The sequence below is a fragment of the Cricetulus griseus genome, chromosome 8, assembly GCF_003668045.3.
Source record: "Cricetulus griseus strain 17A/GY chromosome 8, alternate assembly CriGri-PICRH-1.0, whole genome shotgun sequence".
Taxonomy (NCBI): Eukaryota; Metazoa; Chordata; class Mammalia; order Rodentia; family Cricetidae; genus Cricetulus; species Cricetulus griseus.
This window is the reverse complement of record NC_048601.1, coordinates 76,296,136-76,320,733: the sequence shown is the minus strand read 5'-3', so window position 1 is coordinate 76,320,733 and position 24,598 is coordinate 76,296,136. Positions and strand designations below refer to the sequence as shown.

At 42.8% G+C, this 24,598-nt stretch overlaps 1 protein-coding gene across 1 annotated transcript in view; it reads left to right on the top strand.

Annotated features, from left to right (window-relative positions):
• The first annotated feature begins 9,467 nt into the window (after window positions 1–9,467).
• Window positions 9,468–24,598, top strand: part of Gng12 (G protein subunit gamma 12) — a 109,822-nt gene continuing 94,691 nt past the window's right edge. The window contains exon 1 of the mRNA XM_027430228.2: window positions 9,468–9,545. The gene's annotated coding sequence lies outside the window, so the exon portion shown is untranslated. The remainder of the gene's footprint in view (window positions 9,546–24,598) is intronic.

Genomic DNA, 24,598 nt, shown 5'->3' with positions numbered 1-24,598 from the left:
TTAAATAATACATTTTTAAAGGATTTAAATGGAATTAGTATACATGAATACAGTGTTCCTCCCAGAAGACATAGTTTATATGTTGTGTAGCAGTTTCCTGATATTAAAATCTCCCATCCTGGAGGGATGCTCATTAAGACACAGGATGCTAAAGGGGAAAGAGAAACAAAGGATTTGCAAGGGAGGTGAAACACTCCATTCTGCAGAAAATCTAGTTACACTCAAATAACCCAATGGCACCTAGAAATCCACGAAACTGACCAGATTCGCTAGGTCTTGCCCTGCCTGAGTTTATAGATTTAAACTTTAAGGACTACTAAGAGACATTCTAAGACAAGCTGAGCTGCCTGGAGAAGGCTCAAAGTAAGCAAGCTATCTGGACAGGACACTCTCCAACTTGTTGAGCTTCTGGAAGGTTGTGCAGTATGTTCTAAGTTTCCAGTTTGTGAGCTGTCACCTGTGCTGGGGTACAATTTGACAGTGCAGGTGTCCTTGAGTCATTTCTGCTCTGTATATAACCTATGATCCACATTTGAAAAAGTAACCTGAATTAAACTCAATGTTTCACCAAACTGAGCTTTGGTGGTATCCATACTTTGGTCTGTCATCAGTTCCCAATCCGGGGAGAGTAGATGCCTGTTTACATCTTCTCAGGAAGTGTCACAGAACATCATTAATAAAACCTACTAGCTCTAGGTATGGGAGATCTCTCTGTAAGTTGTTAGTCAGAGAGACTCTGGATGCCTCCGAACAACACAAACTACTGCCATTGTCCTTGGTTGCCCAGTGGAGCTTGGTAGTAAGATCCTATTGCTGTAGACACCAATCATACACTCTGGATACAGAACAAACACATCAAGCTGGAAATGAACTGGGGACTTCCTCCCGACTGGTTAACTTTTGTGATTCTACAAGGTAAGATAGTAAGTGGCATGTATGGAGAAAAGCATCCAGTTCTTTTCGATTTTCCAGTTTGGTGAAGTACAGGTTTTCAAAGTATGTCCTTATGGTTCTCTGGATTTCCTTGGTGTCTGGTGTCATATCCCTCCCTTTTCATTTCTAATTTTTGTTAATTTGGATATTATCTCTCTGCCTTTTAATTAGTTTGATAAAGGTTTGTTGATCTTACTAATTTTCCCAAAGATCCAACTCTTTATTCCATTGATTCATTGATTCTTTGTCATTTTTGTTTGTTTCTATTTTATTGATTTCAGTTTGGTTATTTCTTGCCATCTTTTCTTTATGGGTGTAATTTCTTATTTTTATTCATTTCCTCTTTAAGGAATTCTATAATATTCATAAATGCTGTTTTTAAGGTCTTTTTTTGTGCTTCAGCTATGTTGCAAAACTCAGAGCTTGCTATGGTAGGGATGTTGGGCTTTAGTGGAGACATATTGCCCTAGCTGTTATTATTGTTTTTACACTTGCATCTAGGCAGCTGTATTTGGGAAGATTGCAATGAGAATGTAAAAACTTGCTGATATTTGGTGTTGTCTTTGCTGGGTTGGTGTTGTTCCTTGTTTTCTGTTGCCCTCTCTGGTTTTTAGGAGCAAGTGGTGACTATGTTGCCTGGTAGAGAATGCTTCTGGGAACCCAATAGGTGCGGCCACTAGGGTTTTGGATACAATGTGTTTCTAGGTATTGGGAGCAATGCCGATGGGCTAGAAGTGGGTTCCTGAGCGGGTCTACAAGCAGGAGGAAACAGGGTGTTCCACCAGGATCTACCTAATTGCCTGGAAATTGGAACAGAGAGTGAGGAGAGGCCACAGCATGTAGTCTGCTACAGAGCTGCAGTCAAGACTGTGGAATGGAGGGGGAGGTGAAGGTGTGTGGTTGGCCTACCTGATTCCCTGGCCAGAGTGGCCTGTGGATTCCCAGGGAATGTCAGTTGGAGTTGGGTGCTGGGATAAAGCAATAAATGGAGGGAAAGAAGCTTGGAGAAGTAAATCTGTGATCTCCTGGTGCTGGGGGCAAGGGTAGGAAGGGAGGCTGTAGTAGGTAGTCTGCTTCAGAGCTGGAGATAAGACTGGGGCCTTCAGTTTAAGAGGAGCTGATGGAGAGGTGAAGATCTGCAATTAGCCTGTCTGCTTCCCTGGCCAGAGTGACCATCAACTTGTTTAAAATCTGAAAATAGTAGCCAAGTGTGTTGGCACACTCCTTTAATCCCAGAACTAGGGAGCCAGAGGCAGGCAAATATTTGTGAGTTCAAGACTAGCCTGATCTACTTAGCAAGTCCCAGAATAACCAGGGCTACATAGTAAGAACCTGTTTTTAAAAAGAAACAAATAAATACATGAAATCTAAAAATTAAGTAAAAAAACCCACTGGTCCTTCCGTTGTATAATTATAAGCAATCGAACCAACCCTGAAAAAAGAATGCCCGGAATTCCCTGAACTACAGAAAATGCACATCTGTTGATAGATTTAGCCAACTCTCATTTAAGACATGTAGTCTATCTTGGTGTCTCCTCCCTATATCATAACTCTTTCTACTGGCTGCTGTTTGCATTTCTGTTGGTTTGCCTTAACTATGGACACAATGTTTTCTTCCTTAGGTCATTAGACCTATGCTGAATTACAGTGATGAATCAAGTAAGACTATCTTGAGGTCATTATGATACTCCAGATGAATACCAAGCAAAGCACAATGTTGCAAGTTACCACTCCTGGTGGCCATAGGTGTTCCTTCAGTCATGGTCAAGTTTCCTTAACTGTCACTGTTTTTGAGCCCTTATCTACTCAGTACACACTGTTGTCTTCCATTGATTCCTGCCTCAATCTTTGTCTCTCCCTAACCCTGTATCTTCTTGTTTGCTTGCTTGATTTGAGATAGGGCTCACTATGTAGCCCAGGCTGGCTTTGAACTCACAGAGATCTGCCTGCTCTGCCTACCAAGTGCTGGGATTACAGGTGTGTGCTACCACGCCCAGCCTAACACAGCATTTTGTGCACCACCATCAAGTCTCTCATCCAACACATAGCCTAGGTCAATGTCAGAACAAAACATTACCCAAGAAGATTCTTAAATTAATAATCCTTCATAGTTTTACTGAATTGCATGTCTGTTTCACCAGTTCCTGTTCAACTGGGGTGCAAACAAATGGCCACTGAAGTATTCTTCTCACCAAGAGGTGTTCTTTACTACAACGTTTTGTCATCAGTTCTCCAAAAAGGGTGTTTCAAGCTGAAAGGTATGGGGAAAGGTGATTGTTTATTCATTGCTAGCAGAAGTGCAAACCAGTACAGCCACTATGGAAATCAGTGTGGCAGTTCCTCGGGAAGATAAGACTAGACCTACTTCACCAGCAATACCACTCTTGGGCATATCTCCAAAGGACAATTTATCCTACTACAGAGACACTTGCACACTTGCCTAGTCATGTTCATGCTGCTCCACTCATAACAGCCAGAAATTAAAAATGTCCATCAACTGCTGAATAGATAATGAGAATGTGGGGTACATTTACACAATGGAACATCATTCAATCATTAAGAGAAATGAAAATTTGGGGGAAATGTATGAAGCTAGAAAAAAATCAACCTGAGTGAGGTAACCTAGACCCCAAAATACAAGGATAGAGATTTAGTTAAAAACTACATTTGGTGGCAGATCTGGTGGGATGTAGAAGCCCTGCTGGACCACTTCCAAAGAAGCTGATCAGTAACTGCAGAGCCGCAGTAATTGGCTGAAACAGTAGAAGATTGAGGTGCAGCCACTGTGATGGCAGAAAAACAACCCCTTATAATACAGGGACAATGATTACATTTTATAACTTTATTCATTTGCTGTAAGACTTGCATCAAATATTTCACCTATAAAATTAAGATAGTTGAGGTTTCAATTTGTGAAATAGCATGTATAAAGTTCTTAGAACAGGAGGGTCTTGATAAATGCTAGCTGACAATGTGCCTAGTATTTCCTTCCAAAGATTTAAAGTTTTTAACAAAATGTAATATACACATGTAATGGATAGTTTAATCCAAAATATTTTATGGATATCAAAGAACACATTAAAATTAATACTAAAAGAAAAGAAAAATATGACCTAAAGAACAAAGAAATTAAATAAAACAAGTTTTAAAGCATGATGGTTTGGATAGGAATGCACCCCATAGACTCATATATTTGAGTTCTTGGTCATTAGGGAATGGTGCTACTTGACAAGGATTAGGAAGTATGACCTTGTTGGAGGAAGTCTGTCACTGGGGATGGGATTTGGGGGTTTCAAATGCTCAAGCCAGACCCAATGTCTCTCTCTTCCTGCTGCCAGCCAATCCAGATATAGAACTCTCAGCTACGTCTCCAGAACCATGTGTGCCTGTGTGCTGCCATCCTTCCTGCCATGACGACAGTGGACTAAACCTCTGAAACTGTAAGACAGCCCCAATTCCATGTTCTTTATAAGAGGTGCCATGGTCATCTTATCTATTCACAGCAATGAGCACTGACTAAGACATAAAGGGAGAGAGAGAAGAGGAAAGGAGAAAGGAAATGGAGAGGGGGGAGAGATAAGGAAGGAAAGAACCATGATAATAAAACCTAAAAACATGATGTTTGTGTATCTTTCTGTGGCTTTACACTAATTCAAGCAATACAATTTTGCAAAAATGTGATTGTCAGAAAATCAGAACCCGGTCCAACTCAAGTCCTAGAGAGACTCTATCTTACAGTAAACAGGCAATACAATGAATAACAGTACATGGGAAAGAAGAATAATGAAAATTCAGAGTGAAGGGGAAGAACTGATGTCTGCTCTTTGACAACATGGAAGAAAGGAAGTAGTGAAATGTGTAGAATAAACTTGTAAGATAGTGTATGTCAGGTAATGAAAAGATGTGATCCCTGGGAGTTGGAAAACAAAGGAGAGGAGACTATGCCTCCTTAAGGAACCTTCTAAGCTTATCCTAGAGCAGAGTATAGGAAGGGTTGGTGAACTTGAACTGAAATGAAGACAGAAATAGGGGTTTTTTGTTTTCCATATGAGGTTGAGTATTGTTCTTTCAAGGTCTGTAAAGAATTGGGTTGGGATTTTAAATGGGGATTGCACTGAATCTTTAGACTGCTCTCTTACAATCCCTTTATGTACACACTTAACCTTCAAACCTCCCCCGTAAGACTGAATTCACCCTGCTCTTCTACTGTTTTTTTTTTTTCTTTTTAGTGTTTTGTTTCTTTCTCTACTGTTCTTTCAAAGAAACTGATTCTTTTACTGGCACCTGATTTATTTGCCTTATTTCAGAGCCATTGAAGGAGAGGGTGGAAAATATAGACAACAAATGTAGGGAAGAGAAAAGTTTAAAGGAAGTCTGGAAAAGAACGAAATAGGAAATTCAATAGGCCCATGATGCCAGAGAAAGTATAACCAGCAATTGTCCTGGTGCAACATAAAAGTCTGAGCTTAGGGGGCCTGGTGAGATGACTCAGAAAGTAAAGACACATGTTACCTGAGTTTACTGCCTAGAACCCATGTAGAGGTAGAAGAAGTGGACCCACTAAAACTGTCTTCTGACCTCTTCACACTCATCAGAGCACAAATATTTAAATTAAAAAAAATCTAAGGTCACTCCCTCTTTTGTTCAGCTCCATACTCCTATTATTTCCAACCATAAACACAAATAGAATCTTGGAGGTGCTCCCTTGTGGAGCCTCTCCAGGCTCCTGCTGGAGGCTGGCACAGCTGTTCCCAGTTACTGAGGGTATCTGTCAATGGGCACTATTCAAGCAATCTACTTTATCAAAGTACTGCTTCTTTTTAGTAATGAAAAATAGAGAGACACCAAGGTCAACCCCAGTCCCCATTCAAAACAAATAAATGAACAAACAAACAAACAAAAAAAGCATAACAAAACAATGGTCAGTGCTGTTGACTCAATTCAGGCCAACTCTAAAGACCCATCAGCTTCAGTCCCCAACTAGCCTTTAGGCTCAGCTGAGGCTTGTACAGTATTGGGCGGGGCTTTTCTTTCCAACCAGTGCTGCCAGCCTCATTTCCTTACAGGTGCTTCTTTTAACCAATCACCATTAGAACTTGTTTAGGAAAGGTATTTCTAGCACAAATTCGCAGTGCTCATTAGTGTCAGCCCAAGTCATGACTGAAACTCATTTTCTCACCTCATTAACTCAGGTCATTCTTGATGGTATAGTCCTTTCTGTGACCAAACCTCTACCTGTAGGAGCATACTTTTTTTTTTCTGTGAGGTTTGGGATACTGGTGGCTTACACAGATAGGTCTGGTAGCTGAGCTGGTTGTTACTTTAATAGCTGTTATTTTTGCTTGAGATTCTCGAGAATCAGAGCCTGAGATGAAGAAAGACACAAGTGAAAAGGATGAATGTAGGCCAGCTTCACTAATGTGCAAAGGACAGTCACATACCTGTGTCCAACACAGAAACCTATGCTTGACTTAATGCTCAGCCATGACATTTTGAAATTCCTAAATAATTTTGAGCATTTTTTTTTTCCCTGTATTGAGTCACATCAATAATACTGCAGGGTCTGATTGTGACCTGTACCCAAGAAAATTTGACAGGAGAGTAAGTAGTAGAACAGGGAAGGACAAGGACAAGGGAAGGAGCACTAAGCAAAATGCTGGAGAAAAGGGGAGACTCTGATACCACTCCTGCAGGGAGTGCCACCGACAGCATTGAGGAAGCCTTGCCCACAGTTAGGATCAAAGCACAGTATTTTTACTTCCACACTCCTGTCACTGGTTAAAGATAAGGTGTAGAAAGCATGTTAATTCCAGGCACTTCCAGCTGTTCTGTGCCCAGGCAAAGGACATCCTGACACTGAAGGTGGAAGTTTGACCATAAGATGGAGATGCTGGCAGACAAAAAGTACACTTGGAATCAGTGTTCTTAAAACTGGAGAAAGTAACAAGAGATATGACCACATGCTAACAGAAATTGCTGAAGTTTTGAATATCCTTTAATATGAACAGGCAAAAAATGGATAATGGTCAAACTATGATTCCATGAGTGGAATAACTAACTAAAATGACATATACTCATTTATATGAAACAAGTGAGCCTATATGTATTATATAATATTATACAATGTCACAATATATATATCATATACATAAATTTTATGATATATGTCTCACACACACTCATAGGAGATGGAATGTGAATCATTAAAGTTCAGGGAAAAAGTCCAGAATCATGGGTAAAAGCACAAACTACAAATACCCTGCATCTAAAACCCAACTCTTCCACTTTCAGACTGAGTGGATTAACTTTGCTGTGCCTGCCTACTAGGGTTGCTAGGAGAATGAAAAGATTTAATATATGTAAGGCTCTTAAAGCAACATCTGCCACACAGGAAACACTAGTTAAATGTTAGCTCTTACTGTCCTTGCCTTTTGGCTAATATGATCAGAGCTCTCTGCAGAACAGTTGTCTCTCAGTGCCCACAGGGGATTGGCTCCAGGACCATCCTCCACTCATATACTAAAACCTAAAGATAGAAAACTCTCAGATAAGATGACATTGTATTCACATATAACTTACCTACATCTTACATATGATATTTTAATTATTCATAGACTATTATCTAGCCCTATATAATGTACATATTAATTTGTTATACTGTATTATAAATGATATAAAGAGGAGAAAACTATACTTGTTCAGTACAGACTCAATTTTGTTTTCAAATATTTTTCAGCTGTTGTTGACTCTGAGGATGCAGACCCCACAGATGTAAATGTTAACTATTTTATTCTTAATTTGTTGCAGGCTCATTTTTTGGAGAGAGAGAGAGAGAGAGAGAGAGAGGGCAAAATAAAAGGTCACACTTCAAAACACTTCAAATGACTTGATTTCAATAGACAATTTCTGCAAGTTTGGACATGATCTTGGATTTCTGTTCTCTCCTAATGAGGATTGCTATTTATAGACTGCTCTGTGGTGACAATTTGAAGAGCACTAAACCAGGAATTCTTCAATAAGCCACTTTGGTTGTTTTTATCACAGACTAATGATAGGAAAATTAAAAGTACATGCAAGCACTTAACTGGGCCATAGAATGATCAAGAAACAGGAATCATTGGTATAACGAAAATAATCACTTCTTTTGTTAGGCCATTCTGTTTAGAATGTTGAACTGTCACTACCTGAATCAGCCTAGTGTTTCCTAAACCCTATCCAAAGGGAAATAGAGGGCAGGTTGTGATTAACATCTCAACAAGAACATTCTCTGGAGCCTGCTGAAACCACCCTTGCCAAACAGGAGTGAATTTAATGCTAACAGTGGGATTCAGTGCCTAGATCCCAGCATCCCAACAACTCATTTCTCTTCTGCAGGTGAAACTCCACAGTGAAAGACTCACCCAATACTTGTATTTATTTATCCTTTGATTATTACAAATACTTGCGTGTTTTTGTTTGATCTCTCATTTTAAAGAATAGCTTTTATTTATTCCTTGACAATTCATACATGTATCTTGATCACACCTAACTTCCTTTGCCACTCTCCCACCACAACGCTTAAAATGTTTCCTTCCCATCTCCGTCCCTCCCTCCCTCCTTCCCTCCCTTCCTTTTATCCTTCCTTCCTTCCTTCCTTCTTTCCTCCCTCCTTGCCCCCCTGTAATGCACTGAGTCCAATCAGTGCTCCCTGCTCTCACCCAGTGCTAACGTCATTTTTAAAAGGGACTCTGCCAATGTTGGTTCTTAGTGACCTACTTTGGCCTTCTATCTAGATCCTGCTAAACGAGAAAGCAGATACCTAGGAGTGCTCTAGCAGACTGCTGAGTATTGCCAATTCTCCACAATCATCTCTACTAAACTCTGGCTTTTTGAAAGCAAGCCTCCCTTGGGTTGGTATCTCCTATAACGTTTAGCATAATGCTTGACACGCAACAGGTGTTTTCTTTGAATGGCTGTTGTGGAAGCAAAACTCACCCTTCAATCTACCAAACTCTTAAATCCATAATACAAAAGAAAAAAAGAAAAAGACCAACCTGATCCAATTAATTTATTACGCACAACTCCGCCAAGTTGGGGGGCATTAGGAAGCACAAATTTCACGGGGATCAAGGGAGAAGGCATGGTAGGTGATGTACTTAACATTTAGCAATCCGGCTTTACTTCCATTTCTAAGAAACAACATCCCGGTGGCCTCAGAGCCCTTTAAATATGATGGTGTCCATTTCCTCAGACTTCTGGACCAGAGCCTCACTTTTGTGTAGGGGTTTGGCAGAGCTCATCTTCGCAGCCCGGAGACTGCAGAGCGCTTAGGCAGTGCGTGGCGGCGGCGGCGGCGGCGCACGGTGGCGGGTCCGCTGCACCGCAGCGAGCTGCACCAACCTTGCCGCGGACACGCGCGTGAACACACCAGACGGCCGCAGCAGAGCGCGGCGGCGAGGGCGTCCCGGGCCGGTGAGCAGCAGCAGAGGGGGAGGCGGCGGCTGCCCCGCCCACCGGGCCGCGCGCCCCGCCCACGCGCGCGGGGAGGAGCCCGAGCCGAGTTGGGAGGAGAGGTGGGGCGGTCCCGGAGCGCAGAGAGACCGACTCCCTGGCTGCGGCGGCGGTGGCGCCGGGTGAGTGCCAAGCGGTCGCGGGAACCGGGCCGCGGGGACCTAAACAGAACGGGTCGAGGCGCCTCCACTTCGGGGCCGCCTGCGGGTCCGCGAGCCAGCCGCGGGCTGGAGCGAGGGAACGGAGGGAGCAAGCGCGGGCTGCGTGCGCCCTGGGCCGCGGGAGGGGGGTGGGAGAGAGGCCCGCCGCGGCCCACAGACGCGAGAGACCGGGGACGCGAGCGACTCCCGAGCTGGGTCTCTGCTGCCGCCCAGCCCGGCCTCGACTCGCCAGGCGGGAGGCCCGGGAGTCACCGCCCAGCTCGCGGCCGAGCGGGAGGAGCGGGTCGGGGCCGCCACGCGCGCCCCTCCTCTCCCCGCGCCGGTCTCCGGACGCGCGTGGGCTGGCAGCCTCGGTGCTCAATCCGCACAGGGGGGTGGCGGCGGGGAAGGAGAGGATCGTGGAGAGAACTCGGGTGACAGTCCACGAGGGGCCCTGCGGCGGTGACTCAGACAGGAAGGTCGGAGTTCAAACTTGAGCCTTGCGTGATTTATTTCTTTTTTAAATGGAGCGCCGGACGCTTAGCCCGTGCGTTAGAGAAGCCGGTTTTCGTTTTAGTAAGGGCCTGCCAATTAAACCTCATTTTAAGACGCCATTGCTTGTGTCTACTGACACTCGTTTATCCTGGCCGTGAATGTCTTGTAAACTTGACTTAAATCATTCATAACTTTCGCAAAGGGAGCCGTGGTTCCTGTAAAACTTTGAGCAACTGGAAATCAGCTGGAGGGATCTGCCGAGGCCTGTGGTCTCGTGGTCCTGCGCGGGCGTGGCTGTGCACAAACAAGAGGGTAAGGAAAGGAAGCAGCCCCAGGCCTGAGCTGGAGGGGAGGTCTGTGCCCATGTGCCAGGGCACGTTTAACCGCGGCTCCCAGTGGAAACACTGTCTTAGGCCTTGTTGGACTGACTTCACATGATTCTCCTCATTCCGGTCAGTTATTTCCTCTCCCCCTCGGCTGTCTTTGGACACTGTTTATATTTCCTGGGGCGGTCGTAGCGTCTCTTGAATAGATTGTCTATAATGAATCTTTTGGATGTTGTCAGAGCCAGGCTCTGTGTCTGTGTGTTCTCAATTTTTAAAGCAGTAGCTTGGCTTTGTTTTTAGAATGCTGGTCACCCTGCTGCACCGTTGCTTGGCACTTCAGACCATGGATGTAAATTACCACTGGATTCCAGCCCTTCTCCAGGGAAGCAGGCCACTCTAGAACAGTGGGATTAAATCTACTCATGTCAAGCAGTCACTTTCAAATAAGGAGGTTCCCCCACTTTTTAGAACAAAAAATGTATATGTCAGCAAGGCCATTTTTCAGTAAATAAACATGTGATTCTCACATATTTTTAGTTTTTCTTTATTTTTTTGTCTTTTTCATATATGCGTACCCACTTACTCTACTTCAGCCGCCTTCCACTGACCACCTTCTTCCTTCCAACAAAATTTTAAAAAGCAATTGTAGATTGCTAAGTGGACTTTTAGATAAAACATTCAGACTCTTTGCTTTCCTTAGCAGTTGGTCAGCACCTTAAAGCTATTGGCTAAGTCCTCCAGTGAATGCTGAACAGTAACTATGACACATTCATTTTTTAGCACAAGCAGTTTACTAGGTGTAGAACCCCAGTGCAGTGCACGGCACTTAGGTTTGTATAGAGCTGTGTAAAAATGAGGGTCTGTGTTTCCTAAGAGACTGCAAGTGTGGCGTGGAAAGGTGGTATATGCACCTGTGCACCTGAGTTTATTTGAAAGACAAATTCTCTGACCGTTAGGTTGCTGTTGTCACTTTTCACAGAACATACGTGATGATCTGGTTGTGAGAGCAAAGGGCTTCAGAGTAAAAGAGAGCTCTGGAAAACTTAGCTAATGCCCAATAATTTTTGTCCCAAACCTCTCTCTAGTAGGAAAAAAATTAGAATGCCATAACTTACTGTGCTGAGTTTTCGTTAGGTGGGTTTGTTGTTGTTGTGTCTGTCTGTTTTGTTTTAGTATAAGCCATGCCTAGGAAGATAAGTTCTACAAATAATTTCTCTGAGCCCTGACTAGGAAGAAAAGTGGTTTCACAGAGGTTTCCTGTGTAGACTTTCTTGTTAGACCAGAATGAGAATAGTATTTAGCCTTTTTCAGCCTGATTTATAAAGTAGGAGTAATAATGGTCTCAATTTCTAGCGTTTGAATGAAAGCATATCAGCTAGTCTTTCGAAAACATAGGCTAAAACTAACATATGGGAAGTGCTTAGAATGGTCACTTTCCTTTCTATTTTTTTTTTTAACCTGGTTTACTCAGTCAACAGGATACTGGGTAAGTTATGATAGCCACAACCTTCTGGAAATGCCAGATATCACAATTTTAAGTTCCAAAGAATGTTAAATGTTGGCATGGTAACTCAGCAGTTGGCAAAGCTGAGGCAGGAGAATTGCTATGAGTTCATACCCAGTCTAGACAACATAGTAAGTTCCAGGCTAGCTTAGAACTAGAGTGAGATCTTACTCAAATAACTAGAAAGTTGATCCAATATTTTGTGTGTGTAAATATGTATTAAGCTTGTATGTCCTGTTTCTGCCATAGCAGTATGAATAATGATTGATGAACCAATAATTTTAATAATGCTTTTGGCATTGTTAAGTACATATTTTTAGGGCTAGGCAATTAGGAACATGAGTTAGCTTTTAAATTTAAAGTGAGTTTTTATCTCCAATAGTTACATTTATTAATCTTGAATAGGAAATTAAATCAGAAAAGGAAGCAGCATTTATCTTTAACCAAATATGACTTTTAAGGTTTGAAAAGGTGCAATCCAAGAGTATGTTGATGTTTGCTCTTGTGTGTATGGCTGTACAAGGCCGGCAGATAAGCCATAAGAAGTGGGGACTGGTTGTGTTTATTTTTGTGAGAGTGGATGGATAGTTAATTCAGGGAATGAACTCATGGAGTCACTGAACCATTTGCTAAAATTTGCAAAACTTGAAAAAGTTTTTATTTTAAAAACAACCCCCTTAAACACCTGTGTTTTTGTTGTTAATACATATCAGATATGTACAATCAAATTGATCTGGGCTGTAGCTCATGTCAGTCAGGCTGACACAGAAATACTAATTTATAATGATTTCCAGTATAAAGCATACAGTGTCCATTATGAATTGTTTTTGGGCCCATGTTTCATTTGTTGTAATGAAAGACTTGATTGAATAAATTATTGCTTGCTTTTATTCCTAGAACTTTACAGCATATGATGGATTGCTAACTTGTGTTCCTAGGTGTGTAGGTTGGACGACTTGGTTAACTTCTCTTTTATTGAGAGTGTGAGGGTTAAATGAATCTGTCTACATAGACCATTTCCTGACATGTAGTCTATATTCAATAAGTATTAGCATTAATATATCTTTGTACAGACGATGAGCTTGCATTACTTTTATAACAGGAAAATGGCCACACAAAATTTTCATATTTCTCTCAAATCCAAAAAGGCTATTATTCAAACTGTCCTGCCAAATTGTATTTACAAAGAGACTATGCAGTAATTAGGCAATAGTATTTTGTCTTTCAAATATGAAATGGGTTTTGATATCAGCTTACACAGCAAATTAATTCTAGATCGTAATTTCATTTTCCTTTCTAACCTGTAACTTCATGAATGAAGTTTTTTTTTTTTTTTTTTAGGTTACACAGTTGGAAGACCGGTACAAATATAATGCATTATTAACAAGTGCAGCTAGCTATGTATTTTTGTTAAGGCTTTAAAGGAAATACAGATAAATAGATGCCTCCATTTTTCTTCCAGTAGGCATGCACATATAACAAATCATTTGTAATAGTTACTCAAAATAAATTCTAATCTATAACCGAATATAGCAGCATTTTGTTGACTTGGGGCCGGGGGGGGGGGGGGGGGACCAGCTTTTGTGACAAGAATGCCATCAAATTAAATGCCAAAATCTTTGCAGCAAATGGGAAGCCCTTCAGAAGTTTTTAGGTTTTATTTTCATACATGATAGAGTATCAGTCTCTCTCTCTCTCTCTCTCTCTCTCTCTCTCTCTTATTTTCATACATGATAGAGTATCAGTCTCTCTCTCTCTCTCTCTCTCTCTCTCTCTCTCTCTCTCTCTCTCTGTGTGTGTGTGTGTGTGTGTGTGTTACTAGCAATTGAATCTAGGGCCTTGTACATGCTAGGTAGTGCTGTACATGGGTCTCATACCACCCTCCAAGTACTGGGGGGATGAATTTATGCTGCCCTAAGAGAGCTAAGGAAGAGCTACATACATACCCAGTCTAAATTCACAGAAGTTGGTGCTTTCGGACCCAGGTCTTCTGCCTTGACAGTCTGCAAATGCACCTCCAGTTTGTCCTGGATGACAGGAATGAGGAAGAAATGGGTGCATTGAGGCTAACAGGAACATTGGATAACATGTTGCAGCAATATTGAGTGTTTATCATTGAGCTGCTATACACCCTGGGCCCTTTCTAGGCCTTTTCTGAGACCAGATCTTGCTTAGCTCTCACCAAGACCCACATGAGGCTGGTGGTCCTTAAACATCCAAACCTCAAAGGGTAGAGAAAACTTTTCCTCAGAGTTGTCATTATTCCATAGCTGGTTCAATACTTAGGCAAGAGTCATAGGAGAAAAGGGGAGAGAGCAGAGGGCTTAATGTGTGTGTGTTTGTGTGTGTGTGTGTGTGTGTGTGTGTGTGTGTGTGTGTGTGTGTAATGTAAATTGGAAAGCTGCTTCTTACATGAGAGAAACAAGCAACCAGAAAAGAATTAAGGGTGCCTCTCCATTGGGACTCACTGCCTCTTTGGTCATTGCAGTTAGTACCCCGTATAATACCTGAGACTCAGCAGACCTGAGGTACATTCACAGGCCAGTCTTTCAGAAACCTGTGAAACTGTCTTCCCACAATTCCCATAGGAAGCCTTGACTAGGCAGAAAAAAAAAAAAAAAATTGGCCTGCAAAGTCCCGTTCCAGAACAGCTCCTACCAGCAGGTGCACAGCACCCAGCATTTTCTCTCAAGGGCAGGGGAGCAGTAGGCAGGCAGCTTGGAGCTGGCAGACGGTGGAAGTGATTGAACCAAAGATGACTTCCAGCTGGATTCTTCCATTCCTGCCAAGTCTCTCTTGAAAACCATTTCTAGTGTCACTTAAATGTTTGGTTTGTCCTGGCAGGTTTTATTGGGTGTCATAAAAATGCTTAGCTTCAAGTGTCTGGTTGCTATCCTAGCACGAGGAGGGATTTTGTCTTCTTTTTTAATAGGTCCACATTTCAGCAGGTTACTGAACAATGAATAAGAGTATTGCAGACCTTACAGACTTGATACTTTGAGCTGGTCCTGAAGATTGTAGCTAAAAGAATTTCTTTTCTGGATCTGTCTGAATGAATCAGTTGTTAAGAACTTGTGCTTTTCACATTTGTTTACTTTGGACCAGGGATTCAGAAATTTGTATATTCTGTATCCTTTCTTGCAAAACATATCTGTTGTCTGTCATTCCTCTTACAAGCAAGGTCATGTATTGACATTTGGCTGAGAAGAAGAGTATGAGCCCAGGTTGCATTTGAATGGGTGTGGTCACAAATGTTTACTGAAGTGTGGGCTTCATTGCCACCATCTGCACTTGAATTTTCTCTGGAGAGCCTTCATTCGGTGTGGCTGTGTACAGGCACCCACGAGACAGTCAGGAAGATACTTCACTGATTGAGAATCTGCAGATTTCTATTTAGCCACCGGTGCTGCTGGCCAAGATGCCCCTGGCCACTGGCCACTGTGCCATTAGTTCTCTCTGGAGTACACTGCCTCAGATCTCAAATTCATGGTAACTTCATTTTTTTGTCCACCAGAATCTCTAGCAAATTAAGGGGGAAAAAACAGGCCAAACTGGGCATGGCAGTATATACCTATAATCCCAGCACTTAAGGGGCAGAGAGAGTCAAGAGGATAGCTAGAAAATTGGAACCAGCCATGTCAACATAGTGATTTCCAGGCCGGGCAGGGCTATACAATGAGATCCTGTCTCAAAAACAAGCCTCCTCACACCATCAAAACAAAGCAAAAAACCCCAACAGAACAAGACCATACCCTGGAGTGGGACTGCTCTTTTAGGATGGAGAGGTGTTTCTTTCCAGTACGCTTGGGGGTTTGGCTAGTGATGATGGGCTTTGTTTTCCTAACAGAAGTGCAGTGTCTGGCAATAGTGCTGCCTCTCAAAGCCTGTTCAGTTTCAATAGCCTTCTCGGTGCTCTGGAGCTGTAGAGTGTGGCACATAGTAGGAGCTTAACAAATGCAGGAGGAATGAAGAAATCTGGCCATGTTCCCTGAATGTGCATAAGCCACTGTCTTTTGTTTGTTTGTTTAATCAGTAGAGGAAAGTTGGTTGAATTTGCTGGGAATCACACCTTCAGTGGTATATAGAGGCTTTAATGACTTCTTTCTCTTGGATTCTTTGTGCTTTAATGGGTGCTAAAGACTTGGCTGTCCTTGACATTGTTTAGTGTTGATGGCACAGCAGTGTTCTGGGTATCCCCTAACACTCGATGAGCAGGGGACAGCTCATACATTCCTCTGCAATAATTTCTGCCCCCTAAAGCACCCCAATGTCTGTCTGACACAGGGAAGTGAGTCATAGGAACTGCTGGGATGTGGAGAGGGAGTCCTCCTCGACGTGGAGCTCCTCTTTGGGATGAGACGATGACTGTGGAGCCTTTGGGACTGCATCTTTTGGGAAAAGGCTTTTAATTTGGGAGAGAATGGGGAGTGCTGGCGCCAGAGCCACCAGAAGCTAGGGAAGAATTTATTTGTGTCTCTCTTAGTGCCGGCTCGCTAGTAACATCTTTTCTTTTGAGCAGCTTCGTCATGTTTGCTGTCAGAATTAGCTTCCTCTTCCTATGTGTTTTGGGAGGCATCTGAGCCGCAGCTGTGTGCAGTGCTCTTAGTTGGTGGGTCTAGCTGTCAGGCCTTGCTTGTATGAAGGTGAAGGGACTGCTCAGTACTCTGCCCTTCATCTCTCTGCTGCGTTACGGACAGACCACCCTGTGAAAAGATGCCAGCATGTCTAAAATACCAAATACCTTCCATTTTTTAATTTGGTTAAGTGGAGTCAGCCATCTTCAGTCCGGCTTGGATTCCCAAAGCAGAAATAGCAGATGACAATTCCTCATAAAAATTTCCTATGCCGGGCGTTGGTGGTGCAAGCCTTTAATCCCAGCACTCAGGAGGCAGAGGATCTCTGTGAGTTCGAGACCACCCTGGTCTACAAGAGCTAGTTCTAGGACAGCCTCCAAAGCCACAGAGAAACCCTGTCTCGAAAAACCAAAAAAAAAAAAAAGAAAAAAAGAAAAAAATTCCTATGGACTTCCTTAAACAGCAAACTCATCTGAGGCATCTCAATATGATTTCAGTTTTTAAAATCCCACAAGTTTCTCCTCTTGAGGAAACCCTATGCCATGCATCTGCTTGTGCTTTGCCCCTTGTTTAAAGCATGTAGTCAGTGAGCAGAATGCTTCAGCCACTGCTTGCTCCAGATTGTGATAAACACTCCTGGCATGCTCCCTGGGAGACTGTGCTAGCTTTCTGCCTTTGCCTTCCTTTTCCCTGCACTTCCCTGACTTCCTTCTGGCTATAATACATTAACAGGGACTCCAGGCCACTCACACCCAGAAGGATAGAAGTCAGTCACCCTGTCTACACACACACTGTGCTCACCTCCTGAACTCTGGACTGAGTTTCTCTGGGGACAGACTTTGGTCTGAGAATTTAGTGCCTACACCCAGGTCCCCCAGTCCTCTTCTCAGCTAAACTCCTTGAATTTGTTTTTTATTTTGTTTTTCTAAGCTGATCGTACCCTATTTTTCATACTCCTAGGGACAGTGTCTTCATTAATAATAATGATGGTGATAATAATGATGATAATAACAACAACAACCATATTAGAAAGGAAAAATATTGAAACTTGCTTCCATCCCATTCGAATAGAGGACTTTTCCATACCACCTTCAGGTATTAACTCACAAATAGAAGCTATTATGAATGTGTATATTGTTTTTCTTCCCATTCTTTCACATAGATGGTTTCTATACTATTGTCTGCTATGCTGCTTTAAATCAGCAGTGTGTCAATAAGTGCATGGAAATAGCTTCTCTTAATAGCATCAGTCCATTGTGTGGATGCATCACAGACCATTGTCAGCCACTGGAGCTGTGGGTTGTATCTAATCCATTGATCTTCCAGTGCTGTGAAGACAGGTTAAGACTGTCATTTTGGTCACTAAGGACAGGCTCCCAGAAGTGGTCTGCTGAGCCACTGGGCTCAGTAGTCAGCATGCTTCTCCATAGACCACCAGGAAGGGGAGTGTCAGTTCTTGCTTATTTTGCTAATTTAGTTGGGGGAAAATGACAATTTAGAGTAGTGATTTCTTTTCATAGTTAGATATAAAGTGGAGGTATGGAGGTATGAGTTAATTGTGGGTCTTTTGGACATTGTACAGGCTGGCAGGTTCTCCTGTGGTCCTTTGTAACTTTTCTTCTTGTGTATAATCTGTCTGAATTTCTTAAATACAGACTGACGAATGCAGACCTGGGTGGAGTGGGCTGCCAATTCATTAGTACAGAATCAACGCAAGTACAAAGTAGGGTTTTGCTGTATTTGCTAATGTCTGAATTACAGTCCTTAGCTAATGGTGTTATTAACATGTGGTTTCCCCAAAGCCATGAAAAAACTATCTTTTAGCCTAGAATTTTCCTCCTCCTCTCTCCTCTTCCTCCTCCACAGACACACACACACACACACACACACACACACACACACACACACACAGAGTTAAACATACACACATACAAACACTGAGGGGTATGTGTAGGGAGACTGGAAACAAGATTAAAACATGTAGATTCCAATAATATTTCCTGCAAAATATTTTCAGAAATCTAGAATTTTCCACATATTTATACCTCTAGAAAGGTTATACAGGTCAGATTTATTTGTTTCTTTGCCCTGTGTATTGGGCTGTTCTGTTTGCTTTTTACAACCAGGGAGTTATTTGGTCCTTCCAAGGAAAAGAAGATGAAAGTAAAAATGGCCTAAGACCAGCAGTCTAGGAAGACAAGAGACTGGAGCTGTGTTTTGCTTTTAAAGTGATCTCTAAAAAGTATTTTTATCTGTCTGCCCATCCATCCACCCATCCATCGGTCTATTTGTGTGACAGTGTCTATGTGAGTCTATGTCACGTATGCGCTTTGGATCTTCTGGAACTGGAGTTACAAGTAAGTGACAGTGAGCCTTCTGGTGTTTGTGCTGGGAACTGAATCCTGGTCTGGAGAAACAGGACTCATCCTAACCCCTGAGCCATCTCTCCAGCCCCTTAAGATGCTCTTTAGTCATAGTAACCTTTTGGGGAGTTGTTAATAAAAAATTAACTTTCTTTTATTAAAAAAAAATACAAGACTGAATTCTGTTGAAAGAGGGGATCTGATTTGGCAAAGAGAAAGCTGTGGTCTTCTTTTTTTTTTTTTTTTCAGAAATTCATGAGAGGCAATCATGTAAAACTGGTTTACCACTACATAAAAAATAAACCAGCTGGGCATGGTGACATATGTCTGTAATCTGACCCTTCCAGAAGCTAAGGCAGGATGATCATAAGTTCGTGGTTAGCTGGGGCTGCAAGAGAGATTGAAACCATTGTGGGCTGTCAGCAAGACTGTTCTCAAAAACAAACAAAAAAACCTCTAACAACAAACTCTTTCTCAGAGTTCCCGCACTAGTCATAGAAAGAAAGATCTCTCTCTCTCTCTCTCTCTCTCTCTCTCTCTCTCTCTCTCTCACACACACACACACACACACACCACACCACCACCACCACCACCACCACCACCACCACCACCACCACATGTATATGTGTTTATTTAATATGTGGTTCTTTTGTGAAAAGCAATGGAATGCTCTGGATGCCCAACTTTTCTTCTAGTGCTCATTGTAATGTGACATTGCATCACTGTGACACTGATGTCCTCTGCTGTAGTGTCCACCCCATTAGGAAAAGGACATGACCTATTTATCCCAGAACCTAGAAGGACACCTGGCACTTTTGGGTGTCCGATCCTTAGTAGACGAGTGAATGTTTCTGAGGGTAACTACCTTTTGGTCTTTGTGTTCAACTGTGCCTGGGATCCCATGTTAGATGCTGGCCTGGGTAGCTGTGCTTACCATACTTTGGCCTTTGTGATGTACTCTAACCCTGGAAGCTTTGTGGAAGTATACTCAGAGCTTTAGAACCCAGGCCTGCAGTCTGAGTTACCTGATGGCTTAATCTATGGTCCATTTGCAAAACAGTTTCATAGCTGTACTTCATCTCATCTAAGATGCTGTCCGTTGTGAAATATGCTTCTAGACCATGAGGAAAAAGAAATGCTGTCAGTTTAACTATATCAAGCATCAACATGAGGGTTACTTTTTGATGACTGCCCTAATAGACTGTTACTTACTGAGCTTAAGACAACGCAGATGTTTTAATCTCACAGTTCTGTAGGTCGCAAGGTATGTGTGACTGTTGTATCTCATTGTTGGCCAGTTTGGCTCTTACTGGAGGCTCTTGGAAGAATCTAGCCTAGGTCCTTTCAGGTTGATGGTAGACTTCAGTTCCTTGAAGTTTGTTTCTTGCTGTCTCTCAGTTGGGATCCACCCTCACTTCTTAGAGACTTTTCTGGTACTTGCTGTTGGGCTTGACACCCCAGACCCTGCATTAGCAGACCCTCTTGTGCTGGGGCTTTTCCCTGCCACCCCTCCTGCCCTCTTCTCTCTAGCTAGGGAAAATTCTCTGTTTCTGAGGCTTATTTGGTTATATTGAATAGATTTGGTCCACCCGTAACATACTTTCTTTCCTTAAGGCCTGAAGCAAAGCCTCTTTTGCCTGGTAGCAGCATTCACAGTTCCCAGGATTAGGACTTGAACATCTTGGGAGGAAAGTTCCCTGAAGAGTCATCCTAGTATCAGAGGTAGCACATGACTGTCTCTGTCCTAGATGGAGAGGAGCGACGGATTTGTCTAAAGTACTGGACATGTTAGAAAGCATGCTTGAGTGTTAACTCTTCCCATACAGATACTATGATCACTGTGGTCCCACAGTGCCTATCACTTTTAATCTCAAGGCATTTGTCAAGCCCTAATTGAGAGAATACATTTTGCTGACAGGAAACTTGATGGTAACAAAGGTAATGATTACTACCTAAGTGCCAGTGGTAGGCATGTGCTAGGACACTTTCTTGCTCCTTGTAGGAAACTGAGGTAGGGTGCACCAGCTCCATCGTAGGAGACGGAAGTAGGTTTGGAAGGGTACAGTAATCAGTGATAGTGACATTCCTGGTATGAATCCACATATATAGGATTTTGAAGTTGGGATACTTTTTTGGTTTTTCAAGACAGGGTTTCTCTGTGGCTTTGGAGGCTGTCCTGGAACTAGTTCTTGTAGACCAGGCTGGTCTCCAACTCACAGAGATCCGCCTACCTCTGTGCCCTGAGTGCTGGGATTAAAGGCATGCGCCACCACCACCTGGCAAAGTTGGTATACTTTTTATGTGTCCATGTTGCTTGGCTCACTGTCCCTAATAATAGCATATGAAAAATGCCACAGGATAGGTGTCCACCTACTGGAGCCGGTGGTCTGCTAGCTATGGAGGAGATTAAGAGGAGGCAACATTTTCCTCTGATGTCTCCCTTGTTCCTTTGCTATTAAATGTCTATGAATTAGACAAAGGTCCCTGAGTCTTCATCCTTTTAAATACCCAAATGATCTTTTTAAGTCAGCAAAGCAGTTGCCTGCTCTGTAGGGATATGGCTTTAAACTTGATATGAACAGTTCCTTGGTAAAACCACACTAACAGTACTGATTCAGGTCAAGATAAGTACTGTGAAGGCTGTAGAAGTTGAGAGTGACGGGTAAGAAGTGAATGTCAGAATAGAAGAGATGCCTTAGTGAAGTGAGGAACCTAGGAAAGACCTCTGCAAAGTGATACTTCTGCCAAGACCTAGGTGAGCAAGGCAGCCTGAGTTTAGCAGTAAGCTGAGTACAGTTGAGCACAAAAAGGCTTCTCTCTCTCTCTCTCTCTCTCTCTCTCTCTCTCTCTCTCTCTCTCTGTCTCTCTCCTTTTCTCCTTCCTTCCTTCCCTCCTTCCTTCTTTCTTTCTTTTTTTCTGTAGAAGTAAGGGAAAAGTCCAAAGATCTAGATTATGAGACTGGGATAAAGTTCATTGAGAGAGCCTGCCTAGCATATACAAGGCCCTGAGTGCAGTCGTAAGACACGCACACGCCATGTGGTAGCTTGAATGAGAATGCCTCCCATAGGCTTATATGTTTGAATATATAACCCAGTTAGTGGAACTGTTTGGGATGATTAGGAGGTGTGGCATTGTTGGAGACAGTGTGTCACTGGGGGTGGGCTCTGAGGTTTCAAAAGTCTGTGCCAGCCCCAGTGTCTGTCTGTCTGCCTGCTGCCTAAGGATCGGGATGTAAAGCTCTGAATTGCTGCTGCAACACCATGCTGTCTGCTTCCCACATGATGGCCATGGACTATCCCTCCAAAACTATAAGCAAGCCCCCAGTTAAAAGCTTTCTTCTGTAAGTTTCCTTGGTCATGGGGTCTCATCACAGCAACAGAACAGTATACTGGGTTTAATGAAAATGCCAACAAGACTTTATAGAGAAATCTCTGTTCACAGATAAACTATAGTGAGCTGGAAGCCTGTACCCTGGGTGTGAGCTGAACCCTGGTGAGCTGAAGCCTGTACCCTGGGTGGAAGCCTGTACCCTGGGTGTGACTGAAGGGTGAAAGTTTTTGAACTATTTTACCTCTTGCTTTTAAAACCATTTTCCGTGTTCTGAAGCGAAGCATATGAGTAGGAGAGTGGTTTGGCAGAACCAGATAAAAAGAGGGGATACGTAAGCTCAAAATACTCAGGGATCCGGGCATAGATTTTGCCAAGGGAATTGCATTCAGGTGAACGTCCTTGAAAGCTGATCTCATCCTCCCCTTCTGAGTCAGCATTTCTTTTTGCTTCTTTCTAGGTCATTTCAGGACTTTCCCCTCCCTGCAGGATGTCAGGTTCTGAACTCCTAAGTTATCTAGATCTCCTCTCTCCCCTACACCTCCTTCTATCCCACTCAACCCTGTCCCTGGCCACTTGCAAGCTAGCCTCTGCCTCAGGTGATTTCTCTGAAATGAAGATCTGAATGGTCACTTCCTGAATGACAGTGGGTTCCCCGAAATCACCCACTCTAGTTCTGACCCTTCCTGCCCAGGTTCAGGGCCATCTGTGGTTCTTACCGGCCCTGCAGTCTTGGAACCATTTTAACCATTTTGTCTCAGTTTCACTTTCTGTAAAATGGAGGTGACAGGAGCACCCACCAGACAGGTAGACTGTAGATTTGAAAAGAGTTAATAGTGAGATCTCTCAGTGCTTGGCATATAAACTCTCCACAAACATCAGCAATCTGCCATCTGTGTGGCAGGCTCAGCTGGTCTAGCCTGCTGTTTTCATTCACATCAGCCTCACCCAACCCTTGCAGCTGGCCACAAGATAAGTACAGAAATTGAGAAGATAATGATTGGTAATCTATGTAACAGCCTCACCATCAGTTTTGAGCTGTTAAATCCATTTTTAAAAATACCGGATTTGCATATTGTCTGGGTTTTAGGAATTCATTTTTATTGCACTTTACAAAAGATATTCTTCCATGGTGGGTTGGAAATAAATAAGCGGGTCTGTTCCTATGTTTATTACATGCACATACTAAGCACCCATCATAAAGTTAAGGACATAAGGAGGATAATGTATTATTTTTAAGAAAGTTTTCCTTAAATTAACCAAAGGGTTTCTGCCTCCTTCACCGAACTAATTTTCTGGACTATTGACCCAATAAAAAGATGTACAAAACACCAGTGATTATTTGATCCTCTCTGTCCTAAGGTCCATGAAGGTAATGAGGGAGACAAAACCCAGATCAATGAGTGTAAGGACAGTGCAGGGGAGACTGAACCTGGCTGGGGAAGGGGTTGGAGGAGTCAGGAATGGTTTCACAGTAAAGGCAGAGGCAGCATGATAGAAGGTGGATGTCTCTGTCTTAGTGTCAAGCCAGTGGTGGAAATCTTGCCTTACCACTCTAGCCATGTGTGGGATTGAGTGGCTTCCTCCCTAACCCTGAGACCTTTCATTTGTGACCTGAGGCTAGCAGCATCTGTCCCTCTCAAGATTATCCCGAGGCGTGTGCGTGCGTGCGCATCTGTGTGTGTAAAAGTGCCTGACATCAGAATTTGTAAATTACTGAGTGTACTTTGCTTTCCTTTACATCATCTCTGGTCACATTAATATTTTTTTCTTGTCCGTGTTTACTGTAGCAATCTAGTCAACCAGTATGCTAATGATTACCTTGGGCTAGGTAGTTTTGCCTATATTTCTGTCTTTCTTCTAGATACACTTTTTCTCTTTACTTCAGAGGGTTTGTTTTCTTTTATTCATCTTTACATTGCTAGTGACAGGTGTGTTTATAGAGTATAAATCTATAGAATATAAGTGTATAAATTATAGTATATAGAAGTCTCTGTGCCGAGGGAATTTGTATTGAATTAAACAATATAACTGATAATTTGATAAACATTTCGGGAAGAATCGGCTCAAAACATTAATTTCTACCTTACAGATAGGGAAATTGAAGCATTTCTAGATAGCTTCTGCTATTTGCCCAAAGTCATAAAGCTAGCAGGTAAATAAATGGCAGAGAGAGGATTAGAACCCCATTCCTCTTGTTTTCCTTGCTTTGTTTTGTCCTATCAAGCCAGCCCCCAGAACTAGGAGCTTTGCAGATTCTGATCTGGCTCGGTCCCTCTTTGTCACCTGGCTTCACCCTGCCTGAGATGGCTGAGTGGGCAAGAGCCTGGCCTAAGGGAGAGCCTTGGGAAACATCCTCTCCCCACTTCTGCTGCCCTGAAGGTATTTATGGGTGTGAAGGTCCACCTGGAAACCTAGGGAGAGGCTGGGAAGGGTGGCCAGCTGC